The sequence below is a fragment of the Chlorocebus sabaeus genome, chromosome 20, assembly GCF_047675955.1.
Source record: "Chlorocebus sabaeus isolate Y175 chromosome 20, mChlSab1.0.hap1, whole genome shotgun sequence".
In the NCBI taxonomy this organism is placed as follows: domain Eukaryota; kingdom Metazoa; phylum Chordata; class Mammalia; order Primates; family Cercopithecidae; genus Chlorocebus; species Chlorocebus sabaeus.
The window spans coordinates 33,187,431-33,212,586 of NC_132923.1; the positions used below are offsets into that span (position 1 = coordinate 33,187,431).

At 34.8% G+C, this 25,156-nt stretch overlaps 1 non-coding gene across 2 annotated transcripts in view; it reads left to right on the top strand.

The window, feature by feature from the left end:
• LOC103225894 (uncharacterized) overlaps positions 1-25,156 on the top strand; it is a 110,015-nt gene that overhangs the window by 73,443 nt on the left and 11,416 nt on the right. The window contains exons 3-4 of one of the 2 annotated variants that reach the window (XR_005240374.2): positions 16,963-17,038; positions 19,835-19,921. This is a non-coding gene — a transcript (uncharacterized protein). The remainder of the gene's footprint in view (positions 1-16,962; positions 17,039-19,834; positions 19,922-25,156) is intronic. The other variant, XR_005240375.2, reaches the window with a different exon arrangement.

The following is a 25,156-nucleotide window of genomic DNA, read 5'->3' on the forward strand; positions in this document are numbered from 1 at the left end:
ATCATTTAATAATTTCAAAATTAACAGGCACTAAAAGTGGGTTAGGTTCTTGTTAAAAGTGTTTAGAAGGAACAGCCAGGCAAAAATATGCACTTGGAATTTTTAATGATATGTACCCAGGAACTATCAGTGTTGGTTTAATGATATGTACCTAGGAACTATCAGTGCTGGTTATTTTTACTGACCCCTCCTGCCCTCTTGTTGGTCCTGATAATGAACAATTGCAAAATATTTTTGAAGTTAATTCACAAATTTATTTTTTAAATTCTTTTTGGGCATTCAATGAGTCTGAATAAATATTGGGTGATTAGAACTAATAATAATTAGAAAAGAACGAACCTCAGCCTCACTGTGGGTGACAACATAAGTCTTTGGTGTTGTGACTTCTCCTGTGTAAAGACTGTATCAAATAGCCTTGTGTCAAATTGTTTCTTGGAAGAGGGTAGAAAATAGTTGGTCACCAGTTATCTGATTAGGTTGTCTTAACTACAACTGGGGCCATTTAGAAAATGACCACAGCAACTCAGGACAAGATTTTTATTGTAGTTTCCAATTATTACAAAAGTGCAGATTGTGGGTCCCAGAAATTTAAGAGGTCTTTGCCCTCAAGTGGACTGTAGTCTAAAAAAAGAAATTAGACCTTATTTTGTATTTAGCATGGTACATAAAGAGAGCAGGAGGAATATCATATTTGCAGATAAATTTGTGATGTAGGCCATTCTGGAGACCAGATTTTTCACGCTTGTTAAGAATGGAATAAGGTATTTTGAGCATATTTGTCCCTAGAAGAATAGATTTGAAATCTTCAGTTTTTCCAACACATAGTTTAGGTTTTGTTTTACAGACACTCCTCTAATTAGTAGTTAAGAGAAAAATAAAGCTTAGCATCAACTAGGCCGCTTTCATTTGTATGTGTGGAACTGGTTCATGCTTTGCTGGAATTCAGCTTTACCAGACTGGGGTTATACTTGGCTAAGTAACATTTTTATTTAAATAAATGCAGAAATTTAAGAAAAGTAAAATACAGGGTTTACTGTATTCAATATATTTCAGGGGAAAAAAAGGCTTATAAAGCTAGTTATATATTTATTCTAAATATTAGCTAAAGATTAAATAGCTCTTTTTATAGTCATAGCAGATAAATAATACTGAAAATTAATCTATTAGGCTGTTATATAATACCCATTTTAATGTAAAATATGGAAATTATAAGATTTAAGAGGAATACATCACATGCTTTGTTTCAATAGACTCATATACAAGAGAATATTTAGCGGCATGCCTCCCTTTATTGTGCTGCACAGATATTACACTTTCATACAAATTGAAGATTTGTGACAATTCTATAGTAAGCAAGTTTATCTGTGTCACTTTTGCCAATAGCATGTGTTCCCCTCACTTTATGTCTGGGTCTCACTTTGGTAATTTTCACAATATTCCAAAATTTTAAATAATTGTTAGGTTTGTTTAGTAATCTATAATCATTGATCTTTAATGTTACTACTATAATTGTTTTTGGGGTACAATGAACCAGGCCTATATAAGATGGCAAACTTAATGGATAAATTTGTATTGTGTTCTGACTTCTCCACTAGACCAACAGTTCCCCTGTCTTTCTAACTCTCCTAGGGCCTCCCTATTCCCTAAGACAAAACAATATTGAAATTAGTTCAATTAATGATCCTACAATGGCCTATAAATGTTGATGTGAAAGGAATAATTACACATAATTACGTCTCTCACTTTAAATCAAAAGCTGGAAATGATTAAGCTTAGTGAAAAAAAGCATGAATGCTGAAAGGTGAGATAGGCCAAAAGCTAAGCCTCTTGTGCCAAACGGTTAACCAAGTGGTTACTGAACAAAAAAAAAGTTATTGAAGGAAATTAAAAGTGCTACTCCAGTGAGCACATGAATAAGAAAGGAAAACAGCCTACTGTTGATATGGAAAAAGTTTCTGTGGTTTGGATAGAAGATCAAACCAGCAACAACATTCCTGTAAACCTAAACCTATTCCAGAGTAAGGCTGTAACTCACTTTCTTTCCATGTCAACTGAGAGAGGTGAGGAAGCTGCAGAAGAAAAGTTTGAAACCAGCAGAGATTGGCTTATGAGGTTTAAGGATAGAGGCTGTCTTCACAACATAAAAGTGTAAGCTGAAACAGCAAGTGCTGGTGTAGAAGCTGCAGTAATTTATCCAGATCTAGCCTATATCGTTGATGAAGGTGCCTACAATGCACAACACAAGAAAACCATCTACTGGAAGAAGATGCCTTCTAGGACTTACATAGCTAGAAAGGAGAAGTCAATGACTAGCTTCAAAGGACAAGATGACTCTCTTCTTGAAAACTAAGGCAGCTGGTGACTAAGTTGAATGTTTATTTGCCTAATTTACAAAAATCCTAGGGCCCTTATGAATTATGCTAATTCAACCTCTATGTGGACTCTGTAAATGGAACAATAACACATGGATGACAGTACATCTCTTTGCAACATGGTTTCCTAAATATTTTAAGCCCACTATTGAGACTTACTGCTCAGTGAAAAAAGATTCCTTTCAAAATATTACTACTTATTAACAATGCATCTGGTCATCCAAGAGCTCTGATGGAGATGTCCAAGAAGATCAATGTTATTTTCATAACTGCCAACAACATGTCCATTCTGCAGCCAATGGATCAAGGAGTAATTTTGACTTTTGAGTATTTTGATTTAAGGGGCCAGGTGTGCTACCTCATGCCTGTAATCCCAGCATTTTGGGAGGCTGAGGCGGGAAGACTGATTGAGAGCCAGGAATTTGAGACCAGCCTACACAACATAGTGAGACCTCATCTCTATTAAAAATAAAATTTAAAAAAAAATAGCTGGACATACTTGCATGTGCCTTTAGTCTCAGCTACTCAGGAGGCTGAGGTGGGAAGATCATTTGAGCTCAGAAGCTCAAGGCTGCTGCAGTGAGCTGTGATCACACCACTGCTTTCCATCCTGGGTGACAGAGCAAGATCCTGTCTGGCAAAAAGAAAAAAAAAAAAGTAAATAAATAGCTGCTATAGAGAGTGATTCCTCTGATGCGTCTGGACAAAGTAAACTGAAAACCTTCTGGAAAGAATTCACTATTCTAGATGCCATTAAGAACATTCATGATTCCGGGAGGAGGTAAATATATGCACATTAACAAGAGTTTAAAAGAAGTTGATTAGAATCATCATGGATGACTGAGCGGTTCAAGACTTCAGTGGAGGAAGTAACTGTAGATGTGGTAGAAATAGGAAGACACCTAGAATTAGAAGTGGAGCTTGAAGATGTGACAGAACTGCTGCATGAGTGGATGCGCAGTTACTTCTTATGAATGAACAAAGAAAGTGGTTTCTTCACATGGAATCTATTCCTGGTGAAAATGTTGTGAATATTGTTGAAAAGAAAACCAAGAATTTAGAATATGACATAAATTTAGTTCACAACACAGCAGCAGGGTTTGAGATGATTGATTCTAATTTTGAAAGAAGTTCTATCACGGGTAAAATGCCATCAAATACCAACACATGCTACAGAGAAATCTTTCATAAAAGGAAGAATCAGTTGATGACTAAGCTTCACTATTTGTTATCTTATTTTAAGAAATTGCCACAGCTACCCCAATTTTCAGCAATCACCACCCTAATTAGTCAGCAGCCATCAACATCAAGGTAAGATACCTCAGCAGTGAAAAGATTATGACTCTCTGGCTTGAGCCCAGGAGTTGGAGGCCAACTTGGGCAACATGACAAAACTTCGTCTCTAGAAAATAAATAAACACATACATACATACATGCATACATACATACATACAATACAAAAAATTAGCTGGGTGTGGTGGCCTGTGCCTGTAATCCCAGCTACTCGAGAGGCTGAGGTGGGAGGATCCTTTGAGCCTAGGAGGTCAAGGCTGCAATGAGCTGAGATTGCACCACTGCACTCTGGCCTGGACTGGAACCTATCTCAACAAAATAAAATATATATAGATAAATAAATAATAAATAAATAGATTATGATTCTCTGAAGGCCCTGACAATCATTAGCATTTTTTTTCTTCATCTTTTAAGTTCAGGGGTACATACGCAGGACGAGCAGGTTTGTTGCACAGGTAAATGTGTGCCATAGTGGTTTAATGCACAGATCATCCCATTACCTAGGCATTAAGCCTGGCATCCATTAGCTATTATTCCTGATGCTCTCCCTCCCCAGACCCAACCAACAAGTCTCAGTGTGTGGTGTTCCCCTCTATGGGTTCATGTGTTATCATCATTCAGCTCCCAATTATAAGTGAGAACATGCAGTGTTTGGTTTTCTGTTCCTGCATTAGTTTGCTGAGGATAATGACTTCCAGCTTTATCCATGTTCCTGCAAAGGACATGATCTTCTTCCTTTTTGTGGCTGCAGAGTATTCCATGGTTGTATATGTACCACATTTTCTTTATCCAGTCTATCATTGATGGGTATTTGGGGTGATTCCATGTCTTTGCTATTGTGAATAATGCTGCAATGAATATAGACATGCATGTGTCTTTATAATAGAATAATTTATATTCCTTTGGGTATATATGCAGTAATAGGATTGCTGGATGCCATTGCTGGGTCAATCCCATTTTTGGGTATATGCCCAAAGGAATATAAATTATTCTATTATATTTTATAGAATAAAATATAAGTTTTTGAGGAATTGTCACACTCTCTCCCACAGTGGTTGAACTAATTTACACTTCCACCAACAGTGTAAAAGTATTCCTTTTTCTCCATAACCTCAGCAGTGGTTGTTTTTTGACTTTTAATAGTAGTCATTCTGACTGGTGTGAGATGGTATCTCATTGTGGTTTTGGTTTGCATTTCTCTAATAATCAGTGATGTTGAGCTTTTTTTCATGTTTGTTTGCCTCGCGTATGTCTTCTTTTGAGAAGTGTCTGTTCATGCCCATTGCCCACTTTTTAATGGGGTTTGTTTTTTTCTTGCAAACTTGTTTAAGTTCATTGTAGACTCTGAATATTAAAACTTTGTCTGATGAATAGATTGTAAAAATTTTCTCCCATTCTCTAGGTTGTCTGTTTACTCTGACGATAGTTTCTTTTGCTGTGTAGAAGCTCCTTAGTTTAATTGGATCCCATTTGTACAGTTTTGCTTTTATGGCAATTGTTTTTGGTATTTTCATCATGAAATCTTTGCCTGTGCTTACATCCTGGATGGTATTTCCTTGATTTTCTTATAGAGTTTTTATAGTTTTGGATTTTACATTTAAGTCTTTAAATCATCTTTGGTTAGTTTTTGTATATGGTGCAAGGAAGGGGTCTAGTTTTAATTTTCTGCATATGGCTAACCATTTCTCCCAGCACCATTTATTAAACATGGAATCCTTTCCCCACTGCGTTTTTTTTTTATTTTATTTATTTTATTTTATTTTTTTTTAGGTTTTTCAAAGATCAGATGATTGTAGGTATGAAGTCTTATTTCTGAGTTCTCCATTTTGTTCTATTGGTTGATGTGTCTGTTTTTGTACCAGATCATTAGCAATTTTTAGCAATGAAATATCTTTCAATAAATGTATGTGTGTCATTTTTAAGACAAAATGCTTTTGCACACAACAGACTGTAGTGTAAACATGACTTTTGTATGCATTGAGAAACAAAAAAAATTATATGACTTGATTTAATGCAATATCCATTGTCTTGCAGCAGTCTGAAACTGAATCTGCAGTATCTCGGAGATATGTCTGTACAAAAAAAGAACCATTTCGTAAAATTATTAAAGTAGTTCAAATATGATCAACACAAACTTTTTAAAAAATGAAACTGCATACCTAATTTAGATCTTAATCTTGAAAGGGCAAGTAATGGCTATTGTACTTTATAGAAGATTATGCTCAAATATGGCAGAATTAGCATAATAGATACTGTCAATATTTTACATGTAAAATACCATGCACATAGTCAGCAAAGAAGAAATTACTTTCTTTGAGCACATAATTCTTTTTTATTTTTAATGTTATAATTTTCTTTTTTCTTTTTCTAAGAAATAATGAGTATTTCTCCCGTTATTAACATATTTCTCTTATTATTATTCCCCCTATTATTAACACATTACATTAGTATGGTATATTTATGACAACTAACTAACTAATATTGATATAATATTATTAACCTAATTTAGAACTTTACTCATATTTTCTCTCCTGCTCGGGATCACATCTGGAATACTACATTACATTAGTTTTATGTCTCCTTATGTGCCTGTTGGTTTTGATAGTTTCTCAGACTTTATTTTTATTTCGAGACAGAGTATCCCTCTGTTTCCTAGGCTGGAGTGCAGTGGAACAATCACAGCTTACAGTATCCTTTGCCTCCAGGAACAAGTGATCCTCCCACCTCAGCCTCCCAAATAGCTGAGATTATAGGTGTGTGTCACCATACCAGCTATTTTTTTGTCTAGATGAGGTTTCCCCATGTTGCCAAGGCTGACCTTGAATTCGTGGGCTCAAGCAATCTGCCCACCTTGGCTTCCCAAAAGGCTTGGAGTACAGATGCGAGCCATCACCCTCAGCAGAATTTCCTTATTTTTAATGACCTAGGTAGTTTGAGAAATATTGGTTAAATATTTTGTAGGAAGTCCCTCAATTGGAATTTTTGTGTTGTTTTTCTCAAGTTTACGCATGGGGTAATGTGTTTTAGGGAGGATGATCACATAGGTAACATGTCAGTCTTTGTAGTACATTGTAGTAAGGAGATATACACAAATATGACTTATCACTGTTGATGATGTTAATTGACCACCTAGCTTGAGCTAGTGTTTATCAAGTTTATTCACTGTAAATTTATTCTTTTTTTTCGTCCCTTTCCATATTCTACTTTGTGGAATAAATCATTGTATATAACACATACTTAATGAGTGTGAAGTTGTGTGGCTCTTTCTTAAGAAAATAACTATTTTAAAACATATTTGTAATTCTTCTGTATGAGAGATTTGTCTCTTTTTCGTTTATGTGTTTGCTTAATCATTTTATATCAAAATTGACTCATGGATAGTTATTTTTACTTTGGTTTATAATTCAATAATATTTCACATTGTTGCCCAAATTTGCCACTGGGTGTTCTTCAGCTGACTCATGTATCCCTTTGTTATTCTCCTCATCATTGTGACTTTTTTTCTTTAAATGCTTTTTTTACTTTTTGATAGAACAAGAAGTTGTGTTCATCTTGTATATTTCATGTCCCACCTCTATATTCAACCATTTCTCCATGCATCCTAAGTTTTTTTTTTTTTTTTTTTTTTTTTTTTTTTTTAATTAGAGAATGATATTAGACCCAAAGATCTGGGTGCTAGTTGTGCTTATTGTTAATGGGGTGCCATTACTTCTATGCCCTCTCAACTGAAAGAGCAAGTCAGTATATGTTTGTATGCTTACATATCTAGAAATCTATATCCAGCATATGTGTTTGTTGAGCAAATGAAGAGTGCCTACTGATGTATCCAATTCTATTCCATTTCCACACGGACCACTTCAGTCAGTTCACTCTCTTGCTTATCTATAACCTTCTACTCCAACAGTGAGAAACTTGGCTCCTACTATCTGCCACACATTTCCTTAAATGTCCAATTCCGGTATACCTGTATTGTGTTTCAGAATTGTTAACCTGCATGTCAATCAAGAATAACTGTATGAATTAGAGTATAGCACTTAGGTACGGTTCTTTTTACCTGTAAGAAAAAAAAAAAAAATTACTCCATTCTCCATTTATTTCCAAAATCTTACATCAGTACTTTTTTCTCTTTTCGCTTTCAATAAGGTTGGTTCATACATTTGTAATACATTTACTAGTAGATTTGTTTATAACATTCTGCATCTCACCCTGGGATTTCTAGATCCTTAAATTATTTTGTAAAATTTGCATGCATTAAAGATTTTTGTGCTGTTTTTCACAATATTCTTTGTGCCATAACATTCACCCAAATGTGTAGAAATTAATGTCTTTTATTTACAGAGTTATCTAATCATCATGTCTTTATCTCACACTATAACAGCAGTAGGAAGAATGTTGATATTCCCTGGGTCATAAGGATACATTATGCTTCAACTTGATCTATATAGCTAACGTCTACTTAATAAAAAAGGACTGTTAGACAATCAGTACTCAACTTTAGGCTTTGGTTCATCATCGAACACCCAATTCTGATGAACAGTGCAAATCACATGGTCATTTATCCTGTGGTCGGCCATTCCGTCTTGTGCACATTTTAATAACAGCATAAGAACTCTTTTTCAAAGGAAAGGTAGTTCTTTGCTAAAGAATAAGTTTGCTTCAAAACTTTGTGGGACTTTGGTATGATTTTCTTATTGTGGATTGCTATAGGCTCCGATCAGCCAGAAGCATTTTGAGCATCCCTGAATTTGCTGCATTATAAGGGTCTTGTGTAGAGCAATTTGCTCTGCATCTTGAACAACTGGAGAATAGCATACCCAAGGTACTGTAAAATGCCTTCTAAATTAAAAGCAAAACAAAAAATGCCATGTGGTTTGAAGTAAACCTCCTTAAGAATGTTAGTATTAACATGGTGCAGAAATCTATTACTTAGAGGAGCACTAGATTCATGGCTAAGCTTTGGAGAGGACAGTAAGCTGTGAATAGTTAAAAGCAGTGATAAATGCACAGTAGTGTTAGCCAAGGTAGCAGTGAAGTAAGACTAAATCCAGCTTTTGAGGAGGTGAAAAGGTACAGGAAGCAGTCTTCAGAAAGAGCCTATTATACATATGTCTTTAGGTAGAAAGAAAAAAATTCCTTACTATTTAAATTAGGCTAAGGTGAACTATTTACATTTTGTCAGGTAGTTTCAGAGACAAATATTTTGAGAGTGAAGGAGAAAAGCTAAAAAAAAATAGGATCTTTGCCCTTGTTTCCCAAGAGTACATGGAATATATAAAAGGTGTTCACAAGCATGAGAAATACTTTTAAAAGACAGTCCTTTCGTATCAAATAATTGTCTTTCAAAAATATCCCCTTCGTTTTGGAATTTTAATTGCATATGCTTGGATACCTAATGGTGGATGGCTCTCTATTTGCAATTTTTTAGGTTAAAATCTCAAAATTTTGCTTCCTCTGTTTAAAACAATGAGCTCACAAACTTCATCAATGTTTGTTAAGAACAAGAAGAAATCTCTAAAGTTTACTATAGATCCTACTATGGAGAAGCAAACATGGACACCTGGAGATACGTGGACAAGGTAGTAAGAAATTAGGTAATAGGGTCACAATAGCCAATAACATGCCCTATCTGATTTCAGGTAAGGAGACCAGAGTAATTTAGACAGTGTAATTTTTGTCTGGTAGTTGAAAACTTTTTGCCAGAGCAAAGATGAATGTAGCCATTTCTTTTTCCACCTTGTAAATATATCAAGATTTTAAAAATTCACTTTCTAGTCAAATTGTTACATTAATCCATGATATGCTAACATCTCTGTGCATTTTAAAAGCGACTTTCTGCTTTGTCTCTAATGAGGAGAATTCCAGGAATGTCCCTAAGGAAAGATATGTTTAGCAGGTGGGACCTCTTGGTATTTCTCAGGTCATACCACCTACTCATATGGCCAGTCTTAGGAGCCACTGAAATCTAGCCGAGGTATGTTTTCCTAAGTGTAACTCTGGAGCTAAGGGAGAAAAAAAAAAAAAAAAAAAAAAAAAAACTTCTCTCTTAAAATGACTTTTCCCTGATTATTTGTCAGGGATTGCATGCTGTCCTTCACACTATTAGGTTGGTGCAAAAGTAATTGTAGTTTTTGCTGTTACTTTTAACGGCAAAAATCACAACCACTTTTGCACCAACCTAATATATGTCAACATATTTGGACCAAAGTAGAGATGAAGATGAGGGCCAAGAAGTAGCTTAAAACACATGTTATAGTTATAATCCTATGTTTTTTACTAGCCATGTACTTCATGGAATTTTCTACAGTTTGTGTTATCAACAATAGTAGTAACAATACCTTATATTTATGCATGCCTTTATAATCTTCAAAGCGTATTTACATGCTTTATGTCATCTGAACTTCACAATATGTGAAGGTCTGGAAAGTATGTATTTGTATGTGTTTATATATGTGCATATGCATGTATATACATATATATACTCACACATAAATGATGTTTATATATCACTTCACATTTAACTTTATAAATATGACAAATATGTATCAAGTGAAAACTTTATAAGGTGACAAACAGTATCATATTTAATCTTCACAAAATCCCTATCAGAGATACAGAAAATGTATTATTAAATATCCCTTTTTTACAGATAAGGGATAAAATTTTGAAGAGGTCAACTGTCTGGCTCAAGACACTGCAGGCAATAAGCAAAAGAGACTGAATTTAACTCGACTTCAGATTTCTCATGTAGTTTGGATCCCACTAGACTAGCTATTTAACTGAAGAGAGTTCAATAACCCCAGTGCTCAAGTTGCACTCCACACTAATTAAACAGGAATGTTTGGGGGTAGGACTCAGGCAGCAATATTTTTTTTAAAAAAAAGATCCTCAGATGATTCCAATATTTGGGAGTATGTAAACTAATAAACTGGTCTTTTTTTGTTTGTAATTTAACCTGACAAATATCTATTCACTTTTCAAAGTATGTTTCTAAGGTGCCATTAATATAACTACTCATTTGCTTTTTACCATGACTTTTATTCACAGAAGCTGTGTATGGTATCTCTAAACATATAAAGTTAAGCATGATTAGTAGGTTTTTATCAATAAAATCACATATGCTAGAAACGTGAAAAATAAATCAGCATTTATAGGTACTATAAGAGGAAAGATTAAATGCTCACCTTTCTAGTTTTGCCAACCTATTAAGAAAAAAACAGACAAAACACAAATATGAATTCCTGAAAAATATTTTTAAGCAAAAATTCCTGTTTATTCCTTTTGGGAGCTACTTTCAAAGTTAGCCTACTTATCTCATTCTCTTATTATCATCGCTACTACTTTTCTGTTTTTTTTTTTTTTTTTTTTTTAAAGGGAATTTTGCTAATAAGATCAAAGGAAAAAAGCAAATTTTGCTATCAGTGGATATGAAAGAGGGTCATAGATACCCAAGAAGCCACTCTGTGCTTTTTATAAACCAGGAGTCCAGGAATCCAGACCTAATTTGGCAGGATTTTCTGTGCGCAGTAGACCAAGAGAATCCAATTCAGAATACTCCAGGAAGTCTGCCCTCATTGGAACCAGAAACTAGTATGATAATGCTTTTGAGGTAGTCCGGGTGGAAAACTCAGTCAAATGGTTGCCCATCAGGTACAGGTTTGTTATCAGCATCTACCTTCAAAGCTTCTGTCTCTAGTCAAAGAAGTAAGTGTACTTTAAAAGCAATAATAAAAATAAAAAACCTCTTTTTTAATGGTTCTGGGCAGGTCGGCTCTTTGAAAGAGCCAGAAATTTGTGGCAATGAGGATAGGATTCAGTGAGTGCAACTAGAGCAGTTCAGTATCTCACAAAGTCAACCAGGGTGTAATCCCTGAGAGCAAGAATGCAATTGAGAACTTACTCATTTCTAGTTGATTCTTCAGATTAATTGGTCATGGAACTTCTAAAAAGTTTGAAAATACCTGTGTGAACCCCCAGATGGTTTGTGAAAAATGTCTCCCTGGCATATTAACTACTTTCAATAGGGTGAGCATTTTTCTTTTTATCTTTCCTTTACTCTCTTTGCTTTTTTTTTCTTTTTAGAAAATTTGAGCATGTCAGTTTCATTCTTTTAAGTACAAGTGGTAACATTTAAGTATTAAAAAAAACACACCTGTGTCAGGGACAGACATTGCCCAGCAAATTCGATATGTGAAAACTGACTGTACTAGCAGACTTACATAATACTGTCCTTGGGGTCCATATTAAGATGACCTATAAAGGTATCTGCTTTTTATTGTGGTACAACTAAATTCATTTGAATGTGATCCAAGATAAATTGGTTTTATATTATATTCTGCTCAGGATGACTAGGGATTATAGAACTGGCACTGGATTCAGAGTCAGAAAATATTTTATTTTCTTGGCTCTGATTTTAAATGTTCAATTTAAATTCTCTATGTTTCAATTTTCTCATTTATTTTTAAATGGACATGAATATACTTTTTTTCTGCTATACTGTCATAGGTTAATCAAGGGTCAAATATGAAAGTTCTTTGCCAAAAAATAAAGTTTGAGGTATTATCTTTCACATAAATATTTTGAAAAGTGCACTTTCACCTCTATTTAAAAAGGTAGAAAGTGTCAGCTATTTCCTATGCCATGCTTGTGAAACAGTGACGTGCATACCACTCTGTCACCTAGACTGGAGACACAGTTTCTTAGGAGAAACTGTGTGGCATGCTGTAATGCCACGATATGAGCACAGGACATTTTCACACAGTGTCAACATCACATTAATATCTGGGCAAAAGTTTGATACTTTGATAAATAATAATGATATCTTGTATTAATCATGAGCATACACATTTCTCCTGAGTTTTAACAACAGCACAAAAAAATTCAGTATTTTGGCAAGTGTCAAGTAGCTTCAATAATACCTTGAGAATACTGAGGCATATTTATTTATGTTCTTCTCTGCTACTCAGGATAGTTAGGCAGAACATTTTGAGATGCCCTAGTCCTGTATCAAAGTATCAAACTCTTCTGATTCATATATGAGGCCTTCCGTAATACTGGATCTAATTGTCTATTGATTCTTTTTTCCACTACACCCTATGTCTCAATCGATATACCTGACTGGTATATCTTCTTTAACCCATTGCAGAATGACTTTGAGGAGATATTGTGTATTTTATAAACAGTTCAGGCTGGGCATAGTGGTTCACGCCTATAATCCCACCACTTTGGGAGGCTGAGGCAGGTGGATCACCTGAAGTCAGGAGTTCGAGACCAGTCTGACCAATATGGTGAAACCTTGTCTCTACTAAAAATACAAAAATTATCTGGATGTAGTGGCATGCGCCTGTAGTCCCAGCTACCTGGGAAGCCGAGACAGGAGAATTGCTTGAACCACAGAGGCGGAAGTTGTAGTGAGTCAAGATCATGCCCCTGCACTCCAGCCTGGGCGACAGAGTGAGACTCTATCTCAAAAAATAAAAAATAAATAGATAAACAATTCATTCCATAATATACTAGCATGCTTCCCTGTATTAAACTTGATTTATCACTCGGTACCAAGAAGAGGAAAATAAGCATACTTAGTGTGTGTATGGGAGGGGAGGCAAGCATAAAAACTAAAAGGTTGAAATGACTTTAGTTACTCATCTCCTCTATTTTTCCACCCTTGGATCCATGGTACATTTTTTAAGGTCTAAGCATCCTTTTCTTCATTGTGAAAGTTTTCCATATCAGATGATTATAACATGAATCTTCTTATACCATGGCTTATTTGTGAGCATTCTCAACTTCCCTATGAATTAAAAATGTTTTTTGAAAGTTGCAAGGGTGCAGATGAGTGTCAGGAAAGCTTGCTAACAAGACTGATGTTCATCCATGTTGAGATATATATATATATATATATATATGTACTTCCTTAATATTGCTAAATAGTATTTCATCATATTGATATGTATCAATTTACTTATTTACCTATTGATGGACATTTGGATTAATCCAATTACTGGGCAATTATTAATAAAACTGCAATGAATATTCATGAGAAAATCTTTGTGAGACTGTATGGTTTCATCACTCTTGGGTACATAACTAAGACCAGAACTGATGGTCAAATTGCAAGTTTATGTATAACTTTAAAAGAAAGTTCTCAACAATTTTCCAGAGTAGGTTTTACCATTTTGCATTCTTATCATCAATGTATGAGAGTTCCAGCTGCTCCACATGGGTACCAATACTTAGTGATATCAGCCTTTTTTTTTTTTTTTTTTTTTTTTGAGACAGAGTCTCGCTCTGTTGCCCAGGCTGGAGTACAATGACATGATCTCGGCTCACTGTAACATCCACCTCCCAGGTTCAAGTGATTCTCCTGCCTCAGCCTCCTGAGTAGCTGGAATCACAGGCGCCTGCCACCACGCACGGCTAATTTTTGTATTTTTAGTAGAGACAGGGTTTTACCATGTTGGTCAGGCTGGTCTCGATCTCCTGACCTCATGATCTGCCCACCTCAGCCCCTGAAAGTGCTAGGATTACAGGCATGAGCCACAGCACCCAGCCGATATCAGCCTTTTAAATTCTAGTTTTTTGGTGATTTTGCAGTGGTATCTTCCTGCACTTTTAGTTTGTATTTCTTTGTTGATAAAATTGAGCATCTTTTAATGTATTTATTAATCATTTATACATGCTCTTTTGTGCAGTCACTGTCACACAGTTTGTGTACTTTTAATGGACCTGTTTACCTTCTTATTAACAAGTTATAAGGTATATGTGTATATGTTGAATGCATTATCTCCAGATCTGTGACTTGCAAAATTATCTCAGGTCTGTATTTATAGAATCTGTAGTGATGTAATCTCTTTCATTTTTGATAGTTGCTATTTGTTTCTTCTCTGTTTGGTCTTGGTCAATCTGGCTAGCAGTTTATTAATTTTATCAATCTTTTAAAATAATTATTTTTGGTTTAATAAATTTCCTCTGTTGATTTTCTATTTTCAATTTCATTTATTTTTACTTGTATCTTAATTGTTCCAATTCTTTTAGCAAGCTTTAGGCATATTTCATTTGGACTTTGCCAGTTTGTTCAGTTGGAAGTTTAGATTTTTTATGTGCTTCCAATTTCACCCTCCCACCTTTGAACTTTGCTGTCATATATTCTATTTTCCACATGTGCTATAAACACTGATTCAAAGCCTCTAATTTTGCTTAGGAAGTGCAAATACCTTTTGGAGAAATTAAAAACAAAAATCAAATATATATATTTTTAACTTTCATTTGTGTAATTTTCATTTTCAATGCTCTTCATTTATTTACTTATATTTAAGTTTCTGTTTGGGGTACTTATTTATTTATTTAGCAAAGCCCTAGAAATCATGGGGTATTTTTTTTTTTTTTCTGACAGAAATTTTTAAGAATATTTCTCATTAGACAGAGTCATTGGTCATAAGTTCTCTAAGTAGTGTTTTTCTCTGGGAAAAAAAAAGTTTTTTTCTTTATTTTTAAATGTATTTTTATTGATAATAGAATTCTGGGCTCACAAAGTTTTTTTTAAAGCACTTTAATGTTGCCAATTCATTATCTTCTGGTTGATTGTGTATTATCAAACAAGAAGACTGCCGTATTTCTTCTTTTTTTTTCATTTTTATTTTTTTGAGACAGGGTCTCACTCTGTCACCCAAACTGGAGTTCAGTGGCCCGATCTTAGCTCACTGCAACCTCCACCTCCAGGCTCAACCAATTCTCCTGCCTCAGCCTCCCAAGTAGCTGGAATTACAAGTGTGAGCCACTACCACCGACTAATTTTTGTATTTTTAGTAGAAGCTGAGTTTTACCATGTCGCCCATGCTGGTCTTAAACTCAACCAATCCGCCTACCTCGGCCTCCAAAACTGCTGTGATTATAGGAGTGAGCTACTGCTCCTGGCCTGAACTTCGTAGAATTGTTCTTCTATACATAACTTGTCTTTTTCTTCTGACTGCCTTGTTTTATTCTTTGGCTCTTGGCACTTTTAATATGTTGCACCTACTATTTTTTTATTAACTTCTGTTCTCCAGGTTTTTGGTTTTGTGATCTAATTTGTTACATTAAAAAATTCAACTATTCCTTAAAATATTTTTTAAATATTTAAAAATATATTTTGCCCTTCTTCTCTTTCTAGTATCCCAATTACACATCTGTTAGACTGTTTGATATTGTCCCATTGCGCAGGATTCTATGTCATTTTCTCTCTCTCTCTCTCTCTCTCTCTCTCTCTCTCTCTCTCTCTCTCCCCCCCTCTGTCTCTCTCTCTCTCTCCTCTTTGTGTCTTAGTTTGGGTTGTTCTTTTTTACCTATCTTGAACTTTACTAATATTTTCTTCAGCTATATTGAGTATACATATATTTGGGCCCATTGAAGGCCTTCCTCATCTCTGTTACTATGTTTCTGTTTTTTTCTAGCATTACTATTTGATTCTTTCTTATACTTTTCGTCTCTTCAAAATACCTCATCTGTTCATAAAAGATGTCCACCTTTTCCTCTAGAGCCTTTAACATCTTAGACACAGTTATTTAAAATTCACTGATAATTCCAACATCTGGGCCTTATCTAAGTCTAGTTTTGTTGATTGCTTATTGAGTTGTATCTTAACCTTGGTGTGTGTTTGGGGGTGGGTGGGTATATACGTGTGTGTGTGTGTATGTGTGTTTGTGTATGTGTGTGTGTGTGCATGTGTATTTTATACACAGGCATCATGTGTAGGCATGTAGAGGTTGAGAGAAATATTATTGATGCCTGGAAATGGACAACTGTCTTTCCTGGACAGTGAGTTAAGGTTATGAGTATATCTAGCTGACAGTGAAGCTGGTTTGTTTCTTTGTTTTTTTACACCTCCAGGTTTAGGTGGGTGCTCCACTGTTACTTTGTGCTTGAGGATCAAGAGCTGAATTACAGGAGGGTTTTTCTCCATGTTCCTAGACTACTTTCAGCCTTAGACTTTCCCTACATGCGGAATATCTTCACGTTCTTGACCGTCTCCCAATGGTTTTTTCTTATTATTTTGTGCTTATGGACCTGAAAACTGATCCAAAAGGGGCGAGGGTGGGGATAGACGATTATACTTTTGTGTTTTCTGTTGTCCTGGTTTAGTCTTAGGTAGGCTTTGTGTCCTTGGCTCTTGAGGTTGTGTCTTTCTCAAAGATCATGTCCTGCCCTAAGCAGTAAGGAATCTCATTTGCTGCTCTTCCCTCGGTGGTTTAGGCTTGTGTATTGTAAGGAAGAAGGATCCAGATGAAACTCTTGCTCTACAGTGTTGGCTATTCTTCTCCCACAGACTGGCACAAGAGAGAGCAACACTTGAATATGTGGTGAGATGTGTGAAGAGCATGACAATGGATGCAAACTCCCTGGTGATTGCTAATCTATTTTACTTCTATAAGTTTTTCATTTTCAAGATATTTTATTTTGTCATTTCAAGAATGCAAAAGACATAAGTAGAATTGGAATGTGTAACCTTTTGAGATTGGCTTGTATTATTGTCTTTCAGATTCATTAAAATTTTTGCCTGTATAACTCATTGTTTCTTTGTATTACTGAGTAATATTCCACTGTATCCAGGTACCACAGTAACTTCAACCAGTCACCTGTTGAAGAATTTTTTTTTTTCCAGTTTTTGGTTATTATTGATAAACCTGCTATGAACATTTATGTGAAGATAAGTTTTCATTGCTTTGGGATAAATGTGTGGAATGCAATTATTGGGTCATCTGATAAGTGTGTGTGGTTTTATAAAAAACCGCCAAACTATTTTCCAGAGTGGCTGTACTCTTTTACACCCCCAGCAGCAATGTATAAAAGATACAGTTTCTTTGTATCCCTATTAGAATTTGATAATCTCACTATGTTTAATTATAACTGTTTTATTAGATACATATTGATAGTCAATTGTTTTTTTCAATTTGTATTTCCCTAATGGCTACTGATTTTGAACATCTTCTTATGTACTTTTTCCATCTGTGTATTCTCTATGTTGAAAATTCTATTCATGTCTTTTTCCATTTTCTAATTAGACAGTTAAAAGCTTTTATTTTTTTAATACTTAGAGAGTACTTTATATATTTTAATTATAGTTTACAAATATTTTTTCCAGGTTTTAGCTTGTCTTTCATATTCTCTACAGATATTTTGTAGAGAAGAAAACTTTAATGAAGTCCAGTTTATCTATTTTATTCTTTTAGTGAGTGCATTTTGTCACGTCTAAGAACTCTGCCTAATCTTCTACCTCAAAGATTTTTTCCTTCATTGTCTTCTAAAAGCTTTATAATATTGTATCTTATGATAAAACTGTTGGTTCATTTTGAGTGAACTTTTATAAAGTGGAGGTTTTATTTCAAGGTGTATTTGTTTTGGTGACAGATATCTAATTGCTGCTACATCACTTGTTGAAATGTACACATTTTAGCTGTAAGACTAATTATTTAATAATTAAAAGAATATTAATTGCTTACAAAATTTATAAAAGGTACAAAAGATGCTAGTGACTATCTTATTTTATGCGCAAAAGCCTTTTGGCAGTTACTAACATGGTGATACCATGTTAATAATTGTAACAATATTAGCATGATGAGACTCTTATGAGCACAAAATTTAATTTCTTCAGGCAATACTGATAAAGAAGAACAGTGTAGAAGAAAAGTAGAATGGAAACAAAGCAGAGCAAATCTATTGCACAATTTTAAGGGTCATTAACATTTGATTGGGAATATTATAGCACATAATATATTTTTAAAATATAAACATGCTGTTAAACAATGTTATTTTTAAAAGTTTGCCTTGTTTCTCTTGTGCTTTTCCATATTCTTTTTCCAAAAAACAGTGTCTAAATCTGAAATGACTAAGGTATGCTTCTTATACTCCTTCTGCATCTGCATCTTCTTTGTCTCAGAGTAAACTTTCTTACTACTCAAGGAAGCTATAAAATATGTATATCACTGCTATAATTTTTTATTATTTGGAGATAAAAATGGAACCTAGAGAACTGACATTTTATCCAGTTGAAATGAACCAATATTAAATAACCTGGAACCCTCCAGCAAAAACCCTAAAGTTTTAGATTTTTCATCCAAAGAAATTATACATGACCTAACCAAAGGTACAATTATAAAAGTATCTAACCAAAATGATGGCATTATTGAGTGGGAGTAGAGTTTACAGCTTAAGACAAATTTATAAAGTTAAAAAATATGAAATAATATTAATAATCATTTTATTAGATATTTTTAATTAATTATGCAATTTATTGTTATATACTTAATATACAATATATAAAACAAAAAATTGATTTGTATCATTTTTATAAAATATATTTTATTTTAAAGATAACTAAAAATTGAGCCACATGAAGAAATACACCATATACTTAGACATCTAAAAATTGGGTTATAGAAAGGGTATATAATATTTTAATTCAGATAGAATTAAGCCCTATCATATTAGCAAATAGTACAGTTGCAAAGAAATAATAGTTTTGATGCAGACAACATGTCTAATAGATTGGGCAATAATTATTTATTCTGAATAAATGCTTTTTTGTATTCCTGACAAGCTGTATTCATTGTTCAAAATTGCTAAATTGCAGTTTATTGTTAATTTGAAAAGCCTACATTTAGAAAGCCCTTAAATTGTAATCGTTTGTGTGCCGCATTTGTTGAAATGCTGTAAAATATTTAAAGCTATGTATGTCTATTTCAGGATTGATATATATGTTATTTACAACATGTACTTTAAGCTGCTTCTCAGTATCCCATTAATTGGAATAGGCAAGTGATACGTATAAATGAATGCCTTTAGTAGCTTCATTACTTTTAAATCTTTTTACCTGAAAAACTTCTAGCTCAAATATCACAAAATGACTTAGCATATTATTTCTTTATGTCTTTATATTGACAGCATAGAGAAAAAATAAAATTACTTATCACAACCACAATACTTGTAAGCAAATAGGTAAAAGAACAAAAAGTCTGAAAAGATATGGTTCAGAGAAGTACAGGGTTAGGAAAAGGTGAAAATCAAGGGGTCATTGCCATGGCAGCTTGTCTATAGTCTGCCTCAACAGCTACAATTCTCATATGACCCTCATATTTCTTCTCTTCATATACAAGGAGAAATCTCATTCTTCTCTCTTCCACATTCTTAATTATATTTAGGTCTTACTCTTCCAGAAGAAAAAGGGAAAATCGAACCTGAATGTCCCCTGAAAGTGAAGAAATGTCCACACTTCTATGTGCAGATTGGTAAGAACTTTCCGTTTCCATTTTCCTCCTTCACTGGAACGAAGTGAGTGCTGGTAAAATTGCTTCCTTTTACCCCCGGCTGGTGATCGACGCAGATGAGAGCAATTTGTATTACTAGTGATGATTGATTATTTCTCTCTGGAGTATCTGAGGGAAACCCAGTAACACTTCCTTTTAGGTAAAAAGGAGATACTGGAGCTCAGAGCCCCTCTTGGTTTAATATATATGCTCTGGGGTATTTGCCGGTGACCGTCTTCAACAAGTAAGAAAAGAGAAAAAACAACTTGGTTGAGAGTTATGTTCCTGCTATGTATTACCTACCTATGCATGTAATATTGAAGATTTCATTCAATGGGTTATAGCAACTCATAGCAAACTGGCAGCAGAAATAGTCTTTGGTTTTTAAATAAAAGTTCTCTAACTGAAACTTTTTGATACTGGAATTATCTTCCTTTCCCTTTCTATTATTCTCTTATTGAGTTACAAGGAAACAGAAAATAGAGAGATTCAACCCAGCAGTATGCTTTTTTTTTTTTCTTTTTTTTTTTTTTGAGGCAGAGTCACACTCCGTCACCCAGGCTGGAGTGCGGTGGCCCCATCTTGGCGCACTGTAATCTCCGCCTCCTAGGTTCAAGTGATTCTCCTGTCTCAGCATCCCAGGTAGCTGGGATTACAGGCATGCGCCATGAGGCCCACCTAATTTTTGTATTTTTAGTAGAGAAGGGGTTTCACCATGTTGGCCAGGCTGGTCTCAAACCCCTGGCCTCAAGTGATCTGCCCACCTTGGCCTCCCAAAGTTCTGGGATTATAGGCATGAGCCACTGTGCCCGGCCAACAGTATACTTTTAATGGAGTAAAGCGAGACCCAAGTTGTCTCATTCTAAGTCACTCTAGAATAAAATTTATATAGAATTTATAAGGAATAAGATATTGGCAAGGACTCTCCGATAGATGACACTGTTATTTGGAATTGCTTACTCTCATACTTGGAGAGAGTGAATACATCACTGCCCACTGCCATGTGATGTGCAATGCTCCTTCCTGAGAGAGTCTTACTTTTGCTTCATTCATGCCTTATTTACAGAATGAGTAGCTCTGACCAGTGAAATAGGAGTAAACGTGATGTATAGCATTGCTTACTGGAAGCCTGTAGAGCATTCATTGCGTGATTGCAGCATTGCTTTTCTTCTTTCATAAGATCAAAATAAGGCTGTTCTTTAAGCCTTGGTCCAGCAGTGAAGACAATAAGAGGCAAAGCTGCAACTGAACAGTGAAGGATGAGTAACATGTGCAAGAAATAAACCATTATTGCTGTAAGGTTGTTGCCACTAAGATTGTTGGGGTTGTTTATTACTGCAAAATAACTTAGAAAAACTATTAGTAAACTTAACGTAAACTCAAAAAAGAACTAAAGCACTCATATGAATAATTGTGCCTCTTAACACTCACATTCTAAGATAAGCTTCCTCCCTGCTTTTTTCTCCTTTTCTTTCATTTTTTTCTTCATTCATGTTTGTGTGTGTGTACACACATACATAAAAATTTGGTCATCCATAGTAAAATCAAATGTGCTTTTAATAACTTTAGAACTGATCATTTTAAAATACTGAGCATTCTTAAGCTGAAATTGAAACTTGGAAAAAACCACCACAAAGCTAACCTTAAAAATGGAAATAAAAACAACCAAAAATGAAGATGGAGTCAATTAGATCTTGGAATTGCTAGGGCAAACAAAAGAAAAGTTTTAATTTTCTCTTTCCCGAATGTTCAATTTTCTTTTCTCTTTCTCTCCCTTGTTCAATAAAATGAGGAAAACTCTATGATTATGTTTTATTTTCACCATTTTTATACACAAGGTAGTAAGAATACTAATGCAACCAAGAATGATTTAAGTCTATCTCTATGCCATTCATGGAAAGAAAATCAATAACCATCCTGAAATTGATAATGTAATACTTCTCTATTAGATATGATATCACTAGCAATATTTCTGCTTAGTCAAGGAGGGGAAAATAACTCATTTGCTCATCTACTCTCCTTTTTTCTCATCAATTCTTTCTGTTGTCAGGACTGTGCTTTCCCTGGACATGATGAAAACACAAGATTGAGTACCATCCTATTTATTGTTATGGTTTTCCTAATCTAAACTAAGCCTACTTTTGAAACTTCCTGGATGAAAAGGTGGTTAAATCCCAAATGCTTATGGTTCTTCAAAAATATAAACATTCTTTCCCTCTGGGATAATAGAAGGCATACTTTTAGAATGATTCTCTTGGTATTAATTCATATGCTCTATTTTATTTTTTCCAAACTTGTGTTTATTCAGTGGTCATGCAACTTTAGAAATTAAGTTAACAAATGATAATCTCATCTCATATTTATTCTAATGAAAGAAATGGAAAGTAAAGTGCTCACAAAGTGTATGTGTAACTTTTTCCAGTGCTACCTTAATAAGCTTCCTTCCCCTAACCCTCAAAAGAGGATAGTCTTAAGTGCTTACAGTGAATTTGTAACAAGAATCTTTTTTTCCACCTCATTCTCTCTCTCTCTCTCTCTCTCTCTCTCTCTCTCTCTCTCTCTCACACACACACACACACACACACACACACACACACAAAGAACTGGTGTCTCAGGTTTCATTACTGCTGTAGACTCTTACCAAGGAAGAATAAAGCATCTTCTTTCTCCATACCTTCCCTGCTCCCTAAAAGTCAGAAATCCTCATTAAATTAACATTTTTTTAAAGTCTGTGTTCCCCCAAGTAAGTAATATATTCAAAAGGGAAATGAACAACATTTTTTAAAGGCGAGATTATTTCAGAGAGATAAGCAGTGAAAGTCCTTTTTTAGTGGGAGCAGGTGTGACTAGTCCAAGGGTTTGAAGTTACCTGAGATTTGCAAAAGGAGCTTTGGCATTTCAGCTTGCTATGGAAAAGTGTGTCCAGATGTCATACATTGCCCAAAACTGGGAGTGGGTTACAAGATTGCTGTGTGCTTTTAGATGAAGGTCAGTGCAGAGAACTGGAATGGCATGAATATCTGAATTTGGTTAAACTCAGAGGAAACCAGTGCCTAAAATGTAGTCAAAATCACTGCTCAATTGCAGCAGTGAGAAGCTAAAGGAGCAAGGCTAAGAAGAAAATCATGATGAACTGTTTTTTAGGCATTATATAAACTCAGGAGTTTTTAATGTTTAATGAGAGAGTCTCAATATTGACTGAATTGAACTTAGTAAGTATTTAGAAGCTTGGAGGATATTTGATTTAACATGGTGAATCAAAATGAAATTCCTTAAACTTGAATATTATGGGGGTAAAATTAATAACAGTTATACATGAAACAATTTGGGCACTATTATAAAAGTTTATGAAATATATATTTATGAGGAAGACTAAAATGCTTAAAATTTAGGGTTGTTAATTTTCAGATAATGACTTTTACTATGTTGGAGAATTAATGAATAGTGGGAACTGCCATAAAACCCTGTGGATTTGAGGAATACCAGTGATCTGATATGAGATTTAGTGTGAATGGGGCTTATTAAATATTTTTAAAACTGGGAGCAGATACATAGTGATTGGCAGAATGTTCATTAAGGGAAGAGAAATTATGTTTTTTCAATAAATAACTTTGTTATTCGCAAGAGACTATTGAGAAATGACGAACAGGGAAGAGTATATTTAAGTCCCCTATCTCAGACTTCTAATTTCAAAAATGACTTAATCATCTCCATCTGAGAGACGAATACCTACTAGCCAATGTCCTCAGTGTCCTTCAGGAGTGTTTTCCAAATTATTTTTGTGGCTCCTTTGTGAGTCATGAAATCAATCTGGGAAATCACTACAGGCATTTAAAAAAAAATCAAATGAAAATATCTGATTGCATCACATAGAATAGACTCTGTACTGTTTTATTTTTATTACATATATTTTTATATACCTATATACACCTATAAATACATAAAAATTTGTATAAAGAGTCATAATGAAAACTGCATTTCTGACAGAAATTCAGATCAAATGAGTGGGAGACCTTTGTTTTATTTTACGGAAATTTCCATATTGCTCCTAGCTTAAATATCATTTAAATATGGGCTGAAATTTTAAGATAAGGGAAAACTACACTGCCAGTGAATAATTAAGTGATAAATTAATTCAGTGATAAATCCCATGAACTCTGTTTGTTGAAGGGGATGAAACTTTGGGTTGATTGAGAAGTCCATTTGGAGAAGATTCACTACTAGAAGAACGGAAGGTGTCTGGGGTCCTGAAATGCAAACAATGATGAAATGGGGTTAAAGTCTTGAGTTTGAGTCTATTTGAGTCTCAAAAAGTGTTCAGTGCCATGGCTGAATGTCTCAGTAGTTTAGAATAAGCTTCTGTTCAGGTGAGTTTTTAATATACCATCCAGAGGGCTGGTTAAAAGTTTCTACTTTGACTCTGAGGCTGGAGGCTTTGGAGACTTGGCCTTGGCCGGAGGAGCCATAGACCCAGGGAGTACGGCCCAGGCCCAGCAGGAGCAGGCATAGGGAGGGGCTGCTCTGAGTAAATTCTCCACTGTGAGCTCAGCTTGGTGGAAACTGAACCCCTCCCTTCAACTGTTCAACTGTTTTCAACTTTAAATCTCATTAGAGACAAAAATGAGGGGGAAGTGGTTGTTCACTCCAGGAGAGAGGGAGTCAGGCATGAAAGAGATGATTTTAGTGACCCAATTTCAGACTTTGCCAGCTAGGGCAGATGGAGACTTAATATACCAACTGAAGACTTGATTGTTGTTTTGTGTATTCCATTAATCTGTACGTGGGTGCTCTTCCACAAGATCCTTGATATCCCGATACTTTGGTATCCGGGCAATCCTTTATCCACCATTTTGCAGTGGCCTGCACTATGCACTACAGAACTGAAGTCTCCTAAAGGAAGTCTGAACCTAACACAATACTATAAAGCATACTGCTCAACTACAAAGAAGAACCATTTCAGATGTAGCTGTCTAAGATTCAAGAAAGCATAAAGGGTACTTACTTTACTTTGCAAGTAGGGAAGTTAGATATTTCATGCAGACTTCTCTTGCAGTTGTAGATGCTAAAACCTAAAAGCAGTCATAAAAGTTTCTAGGGCTGAGTCTGCGATGAATAGAAAGACATTTAAGAGGTAACTGTCAGTCAGTCTGAAGTCTCAGGGCCTATCAGACAGAGAGTAGCCTCACTAGCTATCAGAATTTCAGACTAGCATCCACG